General features: G+C 43.3%; 1 long non-coding RNA gene across 1 annotated transcript; it reads left to right on the forward strand.

Moving 5' to 3' along the window:
- Positions 1–7478: 7478 nt before the first annotated feature.
- Positions 7479–14266, forward strand: LOC140212786 (uncharacterized). Its single transcript, XR_011890091.1, has 2 exons — positions 7479–8250; positions 13682–14266. It is a non-coding gene; the product is annotated as an uncharacterized lncRNA (long non-coding RNA).
- Positions 14267–18925: the final 4659 nt, after the last annotated feature.

Here is an 18925-nt window from a genome sequence, read left to right on the forward strand (position 1 = left end):
CTTACTGGTTTATAATCAAATATCATGCTGATAGAGCTATATGCAGTACATATTTAAAATACATGAAATGGAACCTCATTTACAATGTCCAAAGTCTTTGCTCATTCTAACAGCTGCTTAATAGTTTTAATAGCTGTAGCAAAATGCCAGTGTTTCTGCATTCACGTGTTCATTTTGCTAACGTGTTGGTAGAGCTACTAGCAAACCTCCATCCACTGGTGGATTTCACGTGATGAAAGGCTTCTTGTATTTATCATCATAGCATTCGTGGCTAAGGGCTCTGGTGTCTTCAATGCATTTCCTGGTTAACATAACTGACCAGTTCAGCTGGTCTACTGTCAGTTTTCAAGCTTGTGCAGCTGGTTTATTTCGTGCCACATTTTTCATGGTTTTAACTGGTCACAAGTGGTAGCACTAAGGCTAGTTGATTATCATTGCATATGGTTTGATTCTCTCTTTGCTCCTACACAAGCTATTATATGCTTTTTTGCCATGTGCTTCCTGTATTCTTGCTTGGTTTAGGAAGAATGTATTACCTTGGTAGTCATTAGGACATTTTTTTTCCATGTGCATAGCATGGTTTAGAAAGAATATGTGACCTTGCCTGTAAGCTTATTTCTTTTCAAGCACATCTTTTACAGCGAAGCAGTCTATGGCTAGGGTTCCATGGATTTTTTGTGTCTGTCAACAAATCTGCATGTGTAAAAATTCAGCTCCCGAATTTGATGCAAAATCGCTTCATTCTATGCAAAAGCTTATACGTCTCATCACTTGGATATGCATTTTCAGTAGATTACTTATAAATAGGCACCATTTTCAAAATCGGTAGACTCTCTGGTAGATAATTTTGCTTGCTTATGGGGGTATGAGCCATTGCTTAAGGGGTTAGGAGCCATTCATTGTCTTACATGACAGATTTGTCATTCAGTTTAGCGGGCATAGAAATGGTTATGCATTTAATAACAGAGGTGATACGAGATGTGTGTGCATACCTGTCGTCACGATGGCCACCGATCAGGATACTAAATGCATATCCAAGTGATAAGACATATGCTTTTGCATGGAATGAAGCGAATTATATGAACATGGTCCTACTAAGACCACTGACCAAGGCACAGCGATCAAGAAAACTTGTGTGCGCATTCATGTGCTGCCGGTTTAGAATAAATGTATGTGCCAGTGATGCTCTACTTCCACATATCCTCAGTAGCATAATGGCAATTTCTCGCCCACTTGGTCCATTCCGTCGTCCAAAAGTGCCCTTAATAATGCAATGGAACTGCGCCGGTATTCTACAGCGTCTTTCTAGTGATCAGGAAATACGTGCATGTTCATGTCCCGCCAATCAAAATAAAAGTGCGTGTGCATGTGCCTTTCATCGGGTTTGCTGCCATCACCGCTCAAGAGAAATTAAATTTGCTCATACCTTTGATCTAAATTATGTGTCACCTTGATGTTGTGTGCTAAACAGCTTTGTTAGCAATCCACTCCACAGCAGTGGAATGGTGCACAATTTTCTTTCTTTCTCTTTTTTTTTATTGCTTGCAGCTAGGGTTAGTTTTGTCCATGCAGGTATGATTTAACACAATATTAGGACGACCAGCGCGTGACAACAGACACGGGGTGAAAAAAGATGACTGATGTGTTCCTCCCTGTGTCCTTTGCGTTGCGTGCTGGTCGTTGCAATGCAGAATCTGCTCGCCTAAAGCTACACCTTACTTAAACCCATGGTACTTGGATAACAACATAGATTGAATATGTATTACCTGTGCTTCCTCTTTGCCTACAATAACACAAGATATGTCAAACATGATTTCAAATGTGCTAATCAGCACTTGAAATAATATGTATGTTCATGCTGATGAAAGTGTACTGACACACTCTTATGCTGTAGCAAACTCTTGGCATTCAGACGCATGCTCAATGAAACGTTCCAGTTGTGTTCAGTCAACACAGATGTCAATGTGCGCGATTGCCCAGATTTGTTTTCTTGTGCATTTTCACTTGAAACTTCCAGCTGATGTGTTATTAAGCAGTTATAGAATTATTGAGTGGACGTTGTGGCATGTGCTACTCTGCGATGGCTTGCATCAAATTTGTGTTGTGCTCCTATTATTCTCATGTTCAGTGTATTTCAATTTTGTTTATCACATATTGACAACGTTGTGCATACTCTTTCAATATTACAGTTAAACATTGATATGAACGAAATTCTTGATGTAATGAATTATTCAACTTTTTATAAGTTCTTGTCTATAGAACATGTATTTAGAACCTCAGTATGATGTCTATACAGTCGAACCCGACTATATCAAACCCGTTTACATCGAATTATTCTATATATCGAACAATTTCTGGTCACGGTATAGTTACAATGAGTATATATAGCAAAAATTACGCTTACATCGAACAAATATTGCAGTGACTCCCGATATATCGAACGTCAAGCGGCGGAAAAGTGCCCCCAGAGGTTGGCTTTCCCTCGCGGTAGCGGGGAAACCCGGCGGCGCGGCTCCATCCAACCGCTCTCCCTACCGTGACCGCGCTATCTCGGGCTGTTCGGGCGAGCCGTCGACACTCCCCGTGTAGCGCATAGTGGAGTCTATTAGGCCACCATCCTCCCTCTTTTTCTATCATCTTTCACTTGCCACCCCTCTCCCCTGACGACGCTTCGCCGTGCTCCCGCACGGGTTGCAGAATCAAGCGTCCTTCCTTTCTTTAGATCACTATCTAGCGACACTCCCCAGCAAAAGATGATCCTGGCCCGCCTACAGCGCTTGCTCAGACAGCCAATCAGAAGCTCTTGTGCTCTCTTCGTGCAAGATGGCGAAAGTGCGAGTTGTCTGGCTGCTTCTCTGGTTTATCGTGTTTGCGCCTTGTGGGCCTTCTCCCGCAGTGTTGCCGTGATGGAGCGGCAGAATTCGCCGTTTGTCGTGAAGCTCGAAATCATAAATCGCGTCGAACGCGATGAGAAGTTGGATGTCCCCGCAGCGTGCAAGATTCCGAGGAGCACTCTCGGCACGATTAGGGCTAAAGTGGCCAGACTCGCAACCCGGTGCCATGGCGCCCGACGCTTACGCACGGCCGTGTACGAGGGGTTCTTCATACGTGCCGGTTTCCGCGTGCTCGGTGAGGACTGTAAATTCTGATGAATGCGACGAAGCCGTTGCCGAAGTTTGGAGCTAGCTGACAAAATTTCCGGGACATTCGAATCAACGGTGGACGAGTTTGTGAGTGCAGATGATGGTGTCGCGACCACGGTAGAGCCCGGAAACTAAGACTACATCGCCGACATCGTACCGAGCACAAATTACAGTAGGAACATTGAGGAAAGCAACTACGGTCCTTTGCCCATATCCTCCGAAGTGACTGGTGCACTCGCATTAGTCCGGCGCTTCTGCGCGAATGCGGAAGGTTGCGGCCTCAGCTGCTCCGACTCCTTAGACAGCGTGGGGAAGTGCGTGCGTCGCAGGCAGCGAAATTGCCCAAGCAGAAGAAAATGCAGGACTAATTTATGCCAAACTAAGCTAGTTTCGTTAATAAAGTGATTTTATAAATGGTATGTGCTTTTATGACATCCAATTATTTAGCAGGCTGGCGTTTTTTTGCGAGTTCGATATAGCCGGGTTTGACTGTACACGATTTCAATATAACGATATGTCACTGCCGCCGCAAAGGAATACTGAGACAATAAGTAGGAACCTCCACTGACGTAGATAGTCAAATGGTTCAATTACAAGCGGCTGCTTGTGAGTGCACCTTTACAACCTGGCGAACCATGCCAAAGCAGAGCAGGGTCATGTTCGTGTGAAGTCCAAGTGCGATAAAATACTGTTGCGCTCCATATGCTGTATGCTTTGGGTGTGAGTGCAAGCGTGTAAAGGTGAGCCAAGAACGACGGTGGCTTGATGAGCGCAGTTTTCCTGTGCGAGTAAGAAGAAAGGGGAGAGCAGAGCGAGCTGACAGTAACGCGATTATGTGTGTGCGAGGGGGCAGGTTGGGGTGCATCCTCTTTTCTAGTACAACCATGACTGCACATGGCTGTGAGCGCACATTCAGAGGCTGTGTGTGCAGAGAGAGGGCATGCCCAGATGGCGTGGCATCATGTGCATTGTCCTCCCGTGCACTTATTACTGGAGTTTGTGTTATCTTGAGTTTAAAAGACGCACTGAAGTGAGAGGCAGATGCAGTATTCGCTCCCCACTACCGGTGCTTTTCATGATAGTGTTGCCCCACTGCAGGAGACGCTATCAGCCGCGGTGGCGGAGAGAATGCGAACGCGTGGCTGGCTTCGCCAATGTGCAGTATCAATGACATGCATGAAACCTCATCACCGACTCTCAAATTCAGCAAAGTGAAATTTCTTTCTCATTCAAATTTGCTTTTCCTGAGTAGTATTTGCCTGAGCTTGTTGATTACACATAGCACAAATGCTTTCCAGCAGAATGCACGGACAGAAAGAGATGACACATGTCCCTTTCATGTTCAGTTGCTAGTCCAGTGTGTGTCATCATCCCTTTCTGTCCGTGTCACCGCATTCTTCTGGAAACCATTCTTGATTTTTGGAAAATTTTGGGCCCCTTCGATGTAAGAAAAATTCATCAGTGAGTGTACTTAGTTGCATAAAAGGTTGACTTTTAATAGAAGCAAATTGCCAATTTTACCCGCTTCGTTATATCGAGGTTTAACTGTATTTTGTTAGTAGGTGTATGTGAAAGTTTAAACATTTTCATTGAATTGAATACCAAGATCCCAAAACGATATGGGCCTAATACATATAATGTATGTGTACACAAGGTCTGCTCCAGAAGATTGTGCAGTATGTTTAAGCAAATTAATTTCGCAAACTTCAGATACATCAATGTGGTCACCCTCGAAATACTCCCCATTAGACACAATATGCTGGTTCCACCTTCCACTGCTGAAAGCTCTCTTTGAAGTCCTTGTCTGTTGAGCACTTCTGCATCAATGTTTCCGTTCCTTTTGAGCACCAGTTCACATTTGAGGAACGAAAGCCGCAAGGAGCTAAATCTGTCATGTAGGGAGGTATATTCAGCACAGTGATAGAAGTGCATGCCAGAAACTCGTGTACTATCAATGCAGAGTGCACAGGGGCATTATGGGCATGCAGAATGTGTTGCCACTCTCTCAAATTGGTTGCACGCAGTGCACATGTTCTCTCAAAAGCTTCAGGACCTCCACATAGAAAGCTGAATTTACAGTTTGACCTCTGGGTACAAATTCTTAGTTCAGAATCCCCCACGGCAGTCAACAAACACAATCAACATGACTGATTTTTGCTTTGTTTTTCCGTGCTTTCTTTTTTGGCCTTGAGCCGTCTTTGTTCTTCTACTCATTGCTCTGCAACTTCAGCTTGATGTATTCATAAATCCAAGTTTCGTTGCCTATGACGACCCTCTGGATAAATTCATTGGTATCGTCTGAAGTTTTCCAATCAATGCGACATTCTTTACCTCACAACTTTTGTTCTGGAGTCAGCAGTTTCGGCACCATCTTGATTAAGACTTTTTTCATCTCCAAAATTACAGTCAATATCTGATGAGTGGATGGCTTTTCCAAACCAAATGCTCTTGTTATCACATTAAGAGTCATTCAGTGGTCACAGGCCACAAGAAGATGCACACGATTGATGTTTTCATCTTCGCATGAGGTGTGGCGGTGCCCTATTTTGCATCGTGCTGAGAGTCTCCACAGCCTTCCAGAAAATGCTGGACCCACTTGAACACAGTTCCTTCCTTTAGGGCATCCTTTCAATAGGCATTTTGCAACATTTTTTGAATTTCTGCATCATTCCTTTTTCTATCTCACAAGGAATTTGATGCTGAACTATCGTTCCATCTATTTGTTGGTCTCCATTCCGGCAAAAAAGTGCGTGCATAAAATTCTGCATTGTCATACAGTATTATAGCTTGTACTAGAGGTCAACAACATACTTTTAGCGAGAGAGAACAGGGCCGCAACATGTTCCCACTTTCTTGCTGACTTAATGCGTGAACTTTTGGGGCAGACATCGTATGAAACTGTATAAAGAAATGGGAAGGAAAAGCATGTTACCAAAATCTAGTTTGTTTCCTTCAAAACATGCAATGCCATTGGAATACTGCTGAACTGTGGTATGCTTGTAAATGAGGAATACACTATTAGCTCTATGCAGTTTCAGTAGGTACTGTCTCTGAACAGGCACTTGAAGCAGCTGGTGGACAATATGTGTGGTCTCCTTGCCACATGAGGAAGGCTCCCATAAATGCAGTAGCCATACATGTTGGGCCATAATCAACCACTTTAAAGAAATTGAACATAATATTATTGCATAGAATACTTGATTCAAGGGAGAAGCATATATTTCCTATTTGAATTTCCAGTGTACTTACACTTTGGAATAGTGGATATGTCATGCAAAATTTTTGCCACTGTCAGATCATTTGCTAACTGTGGCACCACAGTTCCTGGGCAGTTTTCCTCTGCTACTTGTGCTTGTTTCAAATGTGCAAGAAATAAAAAAAATCTGCTTACAGACAGCTGGCCTGCCATGATAGCCTGATGGCTAAGTGCTTGCATTGCAGAGTACAAAGTTGCTCGTTCACTTGGTAGCTTTTTTGCATTTTGATGGGACTGAAGTGCTAAAGCACACATGTAGGCAGAGCTTGGTGCTAGCTAGAGAACCACTGAAGTGATTGAAATTATTCAGTAGCTCTCCACAGTGCTTTGTCATAGTGTGAGCAAAGCATAGACTTTTGCAAGCTGCTGTCTTCATTTTGACTAACATTACTAGATCAAGCATTCCTTGAGGTAAGGTAAACACAAGATGGCAGTGCTACCAGTTGCTGTAGTGAACGTGTTTTGGGACTAGTCACTTACTCAAAGAATTATGCTTTAGCCGGCTCTGGTTACCACTGCCCAGTCAAAACAAGAATCAGTCCACAGGGGTAAAGCTTTACTTAAAGCACTGGTTCTTCCAGCACCAGTAGTCAAAAGAAAAAACTGATGGAATGCATTATTGTCATCTGGGCATGTGCCTTGCTTGTAGGAATCCTATGTAATACAAAGGCGTAATGTATGCTATCAGTCGTCGTGATGCTTTAGAAGTTTACATAATTTTCACTGATGAAATGATGTTAGCAAGCAACTGTTTTTCTTAGCCGAATATTCAGCGGTCAAATGGGGCTGTTTCATACGTCAACATATACTCTAACCAGTTTTTGCCTCTCATTTCACCAGCCTAATTCTATGGTGCAGTGAGTTTTGTACTCAAGATGGGAAGAGTTATTGTGCATGACAAAAGACTTATTCCTGCAAATATTGACTGAGTCTTTGTGTTCTTCCTCTCTTTAGTGTCATTTCCAAGTATGGCAAGTCTTCAAGTGGAGAAGTCTTACCACTGCACAGACCTTTATGCACGGGGCCTTCAAGCTGCAGTTGCATGCAATACAGCCTATGTGGCAAGTCATCAGGTAGCAGGTGACACACAATGTACAGATCTTGCTCGCCAAAAGTATGACATGGCTGTTCCTAGTCTGAGTACAGCAGTCAAGCTGGAAAATGCCATGGTTGATGGTGGCATCAATGAGGGCGCAGATGAGAGGCCTGAACACTTGGACAGCTCCGTGCATGGCAAAGGCCAGTGTTGGCTAACAGCTAGTCGTGACAAGCGGCGGCCGCGCTGTGATTTGTGTCCATTCTCGGCAACCAGCAAGTTCCATTTAATGCAGCACTTTCAGAAGCACTATGACCAGAGGTGTTTCAGGTGCACCGTCTGTGCGAAAGTGTTTTACAAGAGCGTGCACCTGGCCGACCACATGCGTACCCACACGGGAGAGAGACCCTTTCGGTGCAGCATCTGCCTGCGGCAGTTCACTCAGAAGTCTGCCATGGTGCGTCACAGGTTGCAGGTGCACAAGCAAGGGAAAGACCGCTGAGGCAGAACATCACTTTGCTTGCCTCGGCTCTTGAGGTTTTGGTAATTGGTGCGGGAGAGAATCTCTCTGTTGAAGAGAGCACGCCAATGCACAACTGTAGAATGCAGCTCTCTGTGGGGATCTGAGTGCTGTCACATATCTCTGTGGAAAGTTGAAGTGTCTGCGTTGTTGTGAATTATGTTGGCCTTGAGGAAGCCTTTAATCATTGGAAATGTTGAAAGCGAGCTAAAGACACTTTTTTCCACGGTTGCATCATTGATACCACAGTCCCTTCACTCCTTCTGCAAGTCCCACTACCTAGGGAGTTTCATAAGTAAATTCATTTGCCTTGACAGAATCAAGATACAGCCTTTTTATGTGTGCGTGTGTGTGTGTGTACGTGCATGCGTGTGTATGTGCATGTGTGAGTGTTTTATGATTGCATTTCTTATGTCTTGTCATTTGTTATGATGTGAATCTGTGGTGCACAAAATTATGCTTTCAATTACACATTGACATGTGTGAGATTTGAATCTCATTTTAAAGGAAGCTAACATGTCGTTCTGATGTATTGACACTGGTGCTAGTTGTGAGGCTTAGGCACAGTGAGTGTGAGTGAAGCCTCCTTTGTAATGTATGCAGCTACTAGTCAGTTGTGCCAGCTGGGTACCGCAGAATTGCCAGCATCATCCCCCGTTTGACACTTCACTGTCTCACCAATTATTGCAATTCACTAGTTCACAGTCCAGCTATAGCTGCAAGTTAGTCCCGCTTTTGTTCAGTCCTGTGACTGTCACTGTTGCATTATCAGTGGTAAGCTGCCTGTAATAGAAACAGCATGATATGCTGTTTATGCTCACAGGCTCGCATGCTAGTCAATGCATTCTGCCTGTGTTTTATTTTGTTAGCATTAACACTGTTTAATATTATTTTAAGAGAATTAATAGTTGCAGAATTACTACCACCACCAACCCATTTTGACTTCTGGACAAAGGCTTTCAAGAGATCTCTCTTGTGTCCCCAAACCCCACCATGTGCTTTGTCTAACCTCATTGTGCCATCTAATTCCTTGTTGCCTTTGACTCTGTGCCGTTTCACTTGACACTCTTTACCATTTTGTTACTGTCGTAGGCCACCGGTTATCTGTTTTTAACCACATGACCTGCCCAAATCAACTTTTTCCTTGTAGCCTGCCATATATGCTGCTTTGATTGCCGAGTGAGCTGCAGTATGATAACCTTAAAATTACCCACACGTGTACATGTGCAAACATGCATGCACACGCACAGACAGGTGCTTGGCAATAACATCATCTATGAGGAAAAATGTTAGTTCATTTCATTAATATCCATCATTAAGTTTTCATTACCACAAGCCTTTGTGTAATCTGAATCATTATAGAATTGTGAAGGTGCTATCACATAAAGTGTTAGTGTGGCACTATTAAAAATTACCTTACATGAGCAACAAAACACATGAAGGAAAAAAAAAATGAAAGGTCAGATATTATCTATTTCCATTAGGCATTGTATGGGGCAGTGTTCTACAAGGCTGTAGTTTGTGGACCCCATGGTGTCACTAGGAGAGCTCATTGGGGGTTTGTGGGTGCCCTTCCAATGGTGCATCATGCGCAACCATTCCTTAGAAAAAGCCGTCGCTGCATCTACAGAGATTTTTAACATGGCTTTATGGAGATGCATTCTTGCTATTGCACATGACAGGATCGTAAACAAAAAACAGAATTATGATAGTTTTATAGTTGCTATATCAAACATCTTTGGCAGAATGTGAGGACATAGAAAGCACCCGGAAACTTGATTTTGGTAGCTGCAAATATGTGTTTCTAGTTAATATTGCTCCGGGTTGATGCATTTTATTTATTTACTGTTGCGTCGAAAAGAGTGTTTGAAAAGTATCTCTGAACAAGCTGGGAGAAAGTCACAAAGTGTGTTGAAAGTTGAACCACTGGTGTAGACTACAGTGCCACTCAGGTTACTTTTAAAAGAAATTCTAGTCTTAAATAAAGCTCACCTCAGCCTCATCCCATCCTATGTGTAAGCCTGGTGGTCCAACTTCTCTGTGGTGTTCATCATCCCTTGTTCTTCATTTCTTGTTTCCATGTAATGAAATCCCAGTGGCGCATATTTGTGCTTTGCTTCTCACCTGTGTTGAGTGTTGTTTGTATCGATAATCTTTAACCAGCTAGTCCAAATACATCTCCATCTTCAAACATTCATTTGCAGTCATGTTGCACTTGAAAAGTTAGCAGAAAGTGTGCGTCACAAGTTGCATGTAACATATGCAGTGGAGCATGGGAGTCAGCCTTCAAGTGACATTGTGAAGTGTAGGATGACAGCATGTCTGTTGAAACTTCCAAGCATGCAAAAGAAATTGAAACGTGTCGTTTTAGGCTTACCTTTTGCAGCAAGCATGCATATCCCCTGCGGAGTTGTTCGATTTTTATGGAAGAATATATGACACAGTTTTGGTGATACAGGTTGCTAGAGGATCATGCCGACCTCATCTCTGGCAGATCTCATTTTTGCTCTGTCTTATGCTGCCTGTTTGTTTTTAATGTTTGATAGGCTTTGTTAAGAGGGGAGACAACCCACCCATCACTGAAGGCCTATTGTGCTACAAATGGGCTTGTTTAGGTGTTCAGTAAAAAGTGGGGCATTTCATAGAAGCCAGGAGAGCCAGAAACCTTTTTGTTTTGAGAGTCTCCTCTTCTCTGCCCTGTAGTACCACCGTCCTTTCCTGTGTATATATTTTATGTCACTCAAGATAACTTTTTCATGGAAGCTGCAGTGTCCCATATTTGTTAATTGTCTTGCTGCCAGTCCTAAATGATTTTGCCCCTTATTTGCTGTTGCCAGATGTTCTGGAAAACTCTGTGCAGCCTTCCCAATTTCATACACACTCCTGTCTCAATAATTGAAATTCAGGGAGTTCAAAAGTCAAGTAATTGTAACAACGTTAGGGCCCAGTATGTGTTTAATTAATTTCCAAGTAATTGAATTTCAACACACATTTTAATTCATTAAAACAACTTAGCTTCTTGGGTACATAACAGTGCCGCCAATAACCGTTGATAAGAGTGAATCTGTAAGGCAAGAGTAGCCAAAATGCCCGTGTTTGATATTCAGGTTGCTTTGAATATTGATGATCAGTTTGGCAGGGTCACCACAAGATGATGCTACCAATACTTGTGTAACGTCAAGGTGGCAGCATTTTTCCATGTTGTCATTGGCCTTCCCATGTTCTCGCCCTTTGTCTGGATGATAAAAGTGTCTAAAGAGCGGATGGTTTCAACTTAGACCCTTCTTGACGGTGATAACTGAGATTTGAGCATTGATCTGAAACTTCTTAAGCATGAGTTTTTAACTGCTTTTCACGGTGCAAAATTAACTGCAGAAGGTTATTTTTGCATGGCTGTGTGTTTTTCTTTTAATGTGAACAAAGAAAGCCTATGATGCACGTTAAGTGGGACACACTCTATATATCGGTGAGCAAACACCTTTGATTAATTATTGAATCCATGCATGCAGATGTTCAACTGCCTCTTTATCTCTCGTGGCTAACACTAATTATTCACTGCTTGTGTGTAGGGACTATCTGATGGCATCATGAGATACGAATTAGGGGAGCCCGTTAAGAAACTCGAGACCGTCTTTAATAATAAACCCACACATGTGGGAAACATCACAATAAAATAATTGCCTGTGCTATGCTAGTCATTTTACTGTCCTGTCAGCCAGCACAAATTGAGGTGTTACTAAGGGTTTGTCTTCCTGCAGTGAGTGGTATAACTGTTTTTTTTTTAGAGACTTGCACAGTTTTGCATGCACTTATTTTTGTTTTCCTTAATTTAATCTGACCTTATTCTTTGCTTTTATCAGATCCCCATGTTACTCTCGCACTGAGTACAGATATTAATGTAAAAGTGTGAAAACCTGAAAAAATGTTGAGACCAAGTTGTGAAATAGTTTGGAGATTTCAGTGCACTGCTCAACTTGTATTCAGTGGCAGCAATATCGCTGAAATGCTGGCTTTGCTCTGTCGTGTGCCGAGGCTAAGCATTTGTCATTTTGGTTTTGTTGCAGCACTGAGTCTGTTTGGTTCTGTTGCCTTAAAACACATAATCGCTTAATACAAGAACAGTTTCCACACAATAATTGATGTACTGTTAGCAGTGCATGAAGTGTGCTACTTGATAGTCTGTAATGTGCACCATGTTTCACAATAAAGGAAAAACCATTTAATGTTGCCTGGAACGCTTCAGTTTTTGTTAGTGAATTGAAATTATGGCTTAACTGAACTCTCCAAAGCAAAAAGAGTTAGGCGTAGCAGATACGAGTTGGATATTGAGTTTAGCAGCAAATGGAGCTAGACTTGAGTGCATGGCATTTTGTATGTACTGCAACATTTCAATGTACGTACATGCTCTATAGCATGTTCAAAAGCGTGGTAGTAACAGACACATTTGTACCTTTTCTATTGAACTGTGATCACACATAGCACACATGAAAATATGTTCTTAAGTAGTGCAAGTGGACTACAGCCTTTTGCTTGTTGTTAATTGCAAATCTGAGTCTCGGTTAAAGAAACATTCCTTGACCAGCTGGGAAAGTCGTGCTTCCCACTTGTACATCCTTGTGTTAAGTTGGCTATACTAAGAAACTAAATAAAAGTAACAATTGGTAAACATCTTTTTCTTGTTAGTCTATTGTTAGTCTGTTATACCACCAGTGTTATAACGCTATTTACTAAAGACTTCAGTAGTTTTTGTTTGTGTTGTGCCTTTACAAAAAATTTTTTACTTCACATCAAGGTGCAAGAAAATGACTGACCTAATGGCCATTATTATCAATTGCTTGTTGTTTTTGTCATCGTCGCCCACATCACTAAATTGACATTGGGCTTCAAGGAAATGCCATCTATTATTTGGAATGTCTCGCCTCTGCGGGCTGCATTGTTATTTCTGTTTTTTACGATGATAAAGCACAAAACATGGGACAAAAGCAAGATGATATGGGCAGGACAAGCGCTGTGAACACTGTTATGCAAAGACAACAATGTTACAGGCATCAACGGGTATCTTAAGTTTTGTACCATATGTTCATACTGTTTTTGCCTTATGCAGCTTGTCCCATTTGTCCCATCTTTCTTTGGTCCCATGTTTTGTGCTTCATCGTTGCTAAATGTGCTTTGCTGAGTCGCCCAAAAGAATGAATGAATGAATAAATCTTTATTTTCCCACTCAACCATGGAGGAAAGCGAGCAAGCAGCTACAGAAAGAAGGCTTGAAATACCCTCAACCCCCTGAGAGCATCCGACAGTGAGGGAGAGCAGAAAAACGTACTCAGTCAACTAAAAAAATGACAATAAAGGCCAAAATAAAGGTGTTGCGTGTCACCACACTTAAGGTAATCACCACAGACACATGTGCTTAATGATTGCTCAAACTTATTTAAAGCGTACTGTGCACACGTATCAACATGAGCTGAGCAATGGCAACAACAACAATATAAAGCTCCAAGTTTGACAAATTCTTTAACACTTCAAAGAAACAAATTCACAGGGTGCCAACACAAAGTGCCTAGATAGTACTCGTAGAATATTGGTGCAGCCAAATCAGCTAGTCTAGACACTGAAGTAGCCTTATCCAATATATGAAATTCATTTGATGAGTGCGGTAGGTTATTGCTGAGTATTCTACTAGTGCTGTTTCTCTGATGGCTGCCATGCCTGTGCTTTTCTCGCAGGCATAGTTTTCGTTTCAGACAAAGTTGCAGTGCTCCAAGCCGTTCAGCTGCCACCAGGCTGGCCCCACCAATCCCCCGACGATGGCAACACTTCGGGCAGTGCCAACGGCGCACAGGCAGCAGCGACAGGCATCAACCAAGCTGCCCACGCCTCCGTGCAACCTGGGGCGAACGTCGCGTTGTACGCGAGCAAAAGGCAGCTGCAGTTCTGCACCTTGTGTCCGTACACGACCATCTTCACCAACAGCATGGTGCGACACATGCGGACACACACGGGCGAAAAGCCGTTCAAGTGCGGCGTCTGCCCGCGCACCTTCACCCAGAAGCACCATGCGAGGGAGCACATGCGGACCCACACAGGCGTGGCCCCGTTCCAGTGCAATGTGTGCTCTCGTAAATATTTCAGCAAATGTAAACTGCGTGACCACATGATCGTTAAGCATAACGGTGGAGATGTCAAGGGAGGTTCGTCACTCCAAATTACTTACGTGGGGAACACGTCATCCTGAAATGGCATCTTGGGGTTTCTAGCCTGTTCTTGGGATCGCAGTGGTTTCTTACAAGTTGGTAGCGGGTCATTCGACGTCCAAGTATTAAACAGTGTGAAATACTATGTTGCATAATTTTCTCCATTAACTTGTCATGTTTTCCTTGCTCTATTTAGCTTTCTTTCCTATTATTACAGGCAGCTAATGTGTAAATGTTTGCATGCACTATAGCATTCATTTTGATTTTCAACACAGTATACCCCTATTATTTTCGTTCTCCATGGGAAATGGAAGATATCTACACTTGAAGGTAAGCATTTCGACAGAATTGCTTGTCTGGTTGGGAAATTTATTATGACTTTCAGACTGACTCCAACCAAATAAATGAATTTTATTAGCCTGACGTTTCAGAATACGGGGGGTAACACAAACCGCGTGAAGGGCAACCTACCCTCTGTGTATATCCATGTCCTTGGTAACATGACGAAAAGAAGAAAAGGATTCCAGTCAGGTAGATTCCCGCTTAAGTCACCAACACCAAAACGTCTGCGCTCACCCGTACCCCCCCCCCCCCCCCCCTGCCTGTCATCAACAGCACTATCGCGGGCCAAGCTCCCCCAGCACCGGTCATCCCGGCTGACCAGCACCACTGCAGTCATCTCATCCTTTCGCTTCCCCCCCTTCCCGTCTGTGAAGTGTCTCCCCACCTTCTGTACTCTCCTCGCCTTTTTACAAAAGACCCTTTAAAAGCTGCACACCGGCACCCCAAAGAACAACCCCTGAACAAGGAGCCGAATAGGCTCTGAAACGTCGGGCTAATAAAATTCACTTATTTGATTGGAGTCTGTCTTAATGTCCTAAGGATATCTAAACCTACGATTATGGCTGTAGAAAAGCGCTACCAGTAACTGGTATGGCGTCGAGTTTAATTTTTGTATGTTGGTGCGGTTGCACATTCTCTGATTTGGGGCCACGGGCTTCCTTGCCCATGTCAACTTACTAAATGCAATAGTAATTTTTTTTTGGTTGCTTTGAAATTGCTACACATTACTTGCTCCTAAAACTAATGCATTGTAACCTTTCTTCCTTAAATGCCTTTTAATGGGCCTGTAGGGTGTTAGATTAAATATAAGTAAGGGCATAGCTACGGGTGTTTCTTTCATTCTTTTTATCTCATTTCTTTTTTCCTTGCACTATCTATGCCAAACTCATCTAGAAGAATACACCAGCTGATATGGCAAAGGTAGTAATACTCTGGTTGTGGGCTAGTCATGTGCAGGAGATGGCCTAAAAATGAACACTGGAGGCATAAAGCTGTTTTACTCTCACACATTTGGAAGTTCTGAAACAAAGGTAGTAGCGGTGAGATTTTACCACTGTAATGTGGCTTATCAAATAAACTTGTGAATGGAAGAGGGCCACTGAGAAGGCAGAGTAGAGTCAACTAGTTTTGTCTTTGACAATTTACACCAACTATAATTGGTTCAACTCACTTAGTCATGCTTGAGGCACAAGTCGAAACCATTGAACTTCTCCTGCTGAAAATATCAACTGCTGGCAGCCGATTCCATAAAGTGGCCCTTCATAAATACAAACTGCTATGTAGTCAAAATGTTAGCTTCAGAAAATCCTGATATAAAAGAAAATTATATTTTCTAAACCCTCGGGAAAACACTGCAATAACAGAAATAGGTCTATAATTGGCTACATCATTCCTATTGCCACCTTTAAATGTGGCACTTGCTCTGGTCTTTTTTTTTGTGCAGTGCACCACGCCAGACTAAAGAATTTTAAAAATTCGGAGCCATTCAGGTGTATGACCAGTGGCGCTGTATATAAATAAAATAAAACAATATAACTTGAATGTGCACATTATGTTTATCTGTATTTACATTTATCTCATGACCACACTAATTATGGCTTTATGGTTGCTATGATAGACGGCCTTGAGCTCTGTGACGGCACTGGAGATGTTCTTGGTGAACATTAGGTCTATGCACGACTGATGGCATGTCGTGGAGACATTGGTCTTGGTGTAACATTAAAGGTCGAACCTTTCCAAGAGAAACACCAAGAAACACTTTCCATCGGGATGAGACACATCGTCGTTAAAGTCACCCACAATGATGATGGGATTGGGGTTCACTGGGAGGATCCACCTAAATGTGTAGATCATAAGGGACCATTTCATGGTCCCTATTTGACGTTCCAGGATGAATGTATACGGTGGCTATAATTCTGTCTTCAGTCTGTAAGGTGCACGCGTCGGCACATTCCATGGCAAGGCTCTTGGCCATCATCGGTAAAGCATAGGGCACAATTGCTGCACTGTCATTATTTGCGTAGATCGCAACGCATCAAACCATCATCCATCATCGGTTTTGACACGTCTGGCCTCAAACGCAGCTGGGACTCATACAATGATAGGATTTTGTATTATGCTTAAGCTATTCTAGCTCTATAGACGCCGCCATCGTTTTTGCTTACACGTCTGGAAACTAGCCTAAGACTAGCTCCTCTGTAAAATAAAAATTGCAGCTGAGTCCATCTTGTAGCAACTGTCAAAGTTTATGAGATTATAATTTGAGCAATGTAGTTACATATTATATAACTGAAGGATTTATTTATTTAGAATCTGTACTTAGAATCTATATTGGTCACCCCGAGATTTCTATTCCTTTGGTTATAGGCACAATACAGTGCATCTGAGATTGGCCCACTTTGCTATGACACTCACTGGCCAGGGTCAAACTTGCCCATGATGGTACAATGGTGATGCGGTGGTGGTGGAAGGATGTCGAAGGGACAACAGTGAGATGACGACTGTAAAATGATGACAGTGGGACGACAACAACATTATGACAATGGGTTGTGCCCAGTGTGCCCCCTCCTTTAGCTATCTGCTTGAAGTGCATGGTCGTTTTGGTGGCAATGAGGATGGGATGAGCCCATCCTATTGGTTGTGCCCTTGGAAGCCCTGGCTAGATACGCAGCTTGTCACAGTTCGAAGAAGCTACAGACAAGTCGCCAGCATATCAAGTACTGTTAGAAGCTTTCTTCGAAATCAGTAGAATCACATATGTCGGACAAAAGAAGCGTGTGTTGCTCGTAGCAGCTAGGGTATGCGCACCCACACCATGGTTGTCATTAATCATCGGTGCACACCAACGAAGGTGAACACACCTACCTGTGCCCTTGTGTCGGCGGCCTTGTTATGGTGAGTGGCTTTCCTGAAGTTAAAAAGTGCAGCAAGTGGGCATTCGGAGTGTAAATCACCTTGTGTGCTCACGCAGAGCTGTTGCTGATATTTTGTCACGTCTCGCTGCTACAAGGCCACTGATGCACCATACTGTTGATGCTCAACTAGATAATTGCAAGGGTGTACAGTGCTCAGCTTTTTAAACATCATTCTTGGAGCTCATAGCTGTAATCACTTTTTGCGCTCGCAGCATATATCGGCCAGGACACCGAGCTGGTGTATTGTATGCAATCAAAGCGAAGGCCTTTGTGACGTGCATTAGGACCTTATGATTACATTTGGGGTCCCCCAACAAGCACCCAGCTAAACACGTTGCCCAGCACTCACCAGTGGAGCAAAAATCGTTGGCCACCACGGCCACCCTAGCCATGTGCGGTTTGAGTGCCGCGTTCATAAACCACATGCGAGTGATCTACCAGACCTCACTGTACATAAGCAAGAAGCTCTAGACATCCTGCAGAGGCATTTTGCACTCAGCCAGAACTGAGTATGCCCTGTAGTCTTTATTATGAAAGAAAATAAAGAAAAAGCAATCATTTTCACCTTTCTTAAAGGGGCGCTTTTTGTACATGGGGATAAAACGTCCCCGATGGGCAGTGGCCTAGCCAGAATATATTTTTTTAAGGGAAAAAGGCACGCACTTGAAGAGCTGGGCAGGTTAATGGGGGTACTGCACAGGCTGCATACTAGTGAAAATTTCGGGGAGGAAGGGGGTGCCATGCCCCCTTGCCTACGCTGCTGCCAAGAAGGTGCAAGTCAGCTACCTACATACATTTATAAATACATATACACACATTTGAGTTCAAAGAAATACATAGTAGTAATGTATTTCTTTAAATACATTACTAAATACGTACACTGCTACTTCGTCGCCATCGGGTACAACTCTTGAGCGGTTTGCTAACATCGTCGCCACAGCTCAGACGAACCGATGAGTTGAGGCCGCAGTACACCGTGGCAGTGGCGTAGTCTGTGGCACATTGGGCCCGTGCACCCCTCCCCTCTCCTGAAATTTTACAGTGGAGCTGTTTACCTCTAGCCGCCATATGCATACATCACGTGCGTTGCTAGAGGGGATGCCTTGGGTGGCTTACGTCCGTATCGGGGACGCAACATGTGGACAGCAATGGAGATGGGTAGGGGAGAGGGGAAAGCCTGTGAACGTGGCCTGTGCTCCTGTGGTTGTGACGTCACGCGCGTTGGAGGTGCCAGAGCGGCTACAGAAGCAGTTGGGGCCATTGAGGAAAGAAACATGGGTTGCGACAGATGCATGGGAGGTGTGGTGACCACGGCGGTGCTTGTGTCGGAGTAGTGTAGTGCTGCTCTCCTGCTCCCCCTTGCCACTAGTACTCAAGTTGAGGCAAAGTGCAAAATAATGTGTCCTTCCATTTTTAGTACAATGCTATTTTTGTTCTACCAGGTCTGCTTTTTCATTTTGTTTATAGTAATGAACATGCCACGCATTTGATATACTTTTGTACAACATCTGAGCAATTA

Source organism: Dermacentor andersoni, chromosome 9, assembly GCF_023375885.2.
Source record: "Dermacentor andersoni chromosome 9, qqDerAnde1_hic_scaffold, whole genome shotgun sequence".
NCBI classification, from domain to species: Eukaryota; Metazoa; Arthropoda; class Arachnida; order Ixodida; family Ixodidae; genus Dermacentor; species Dermacentor andersoni.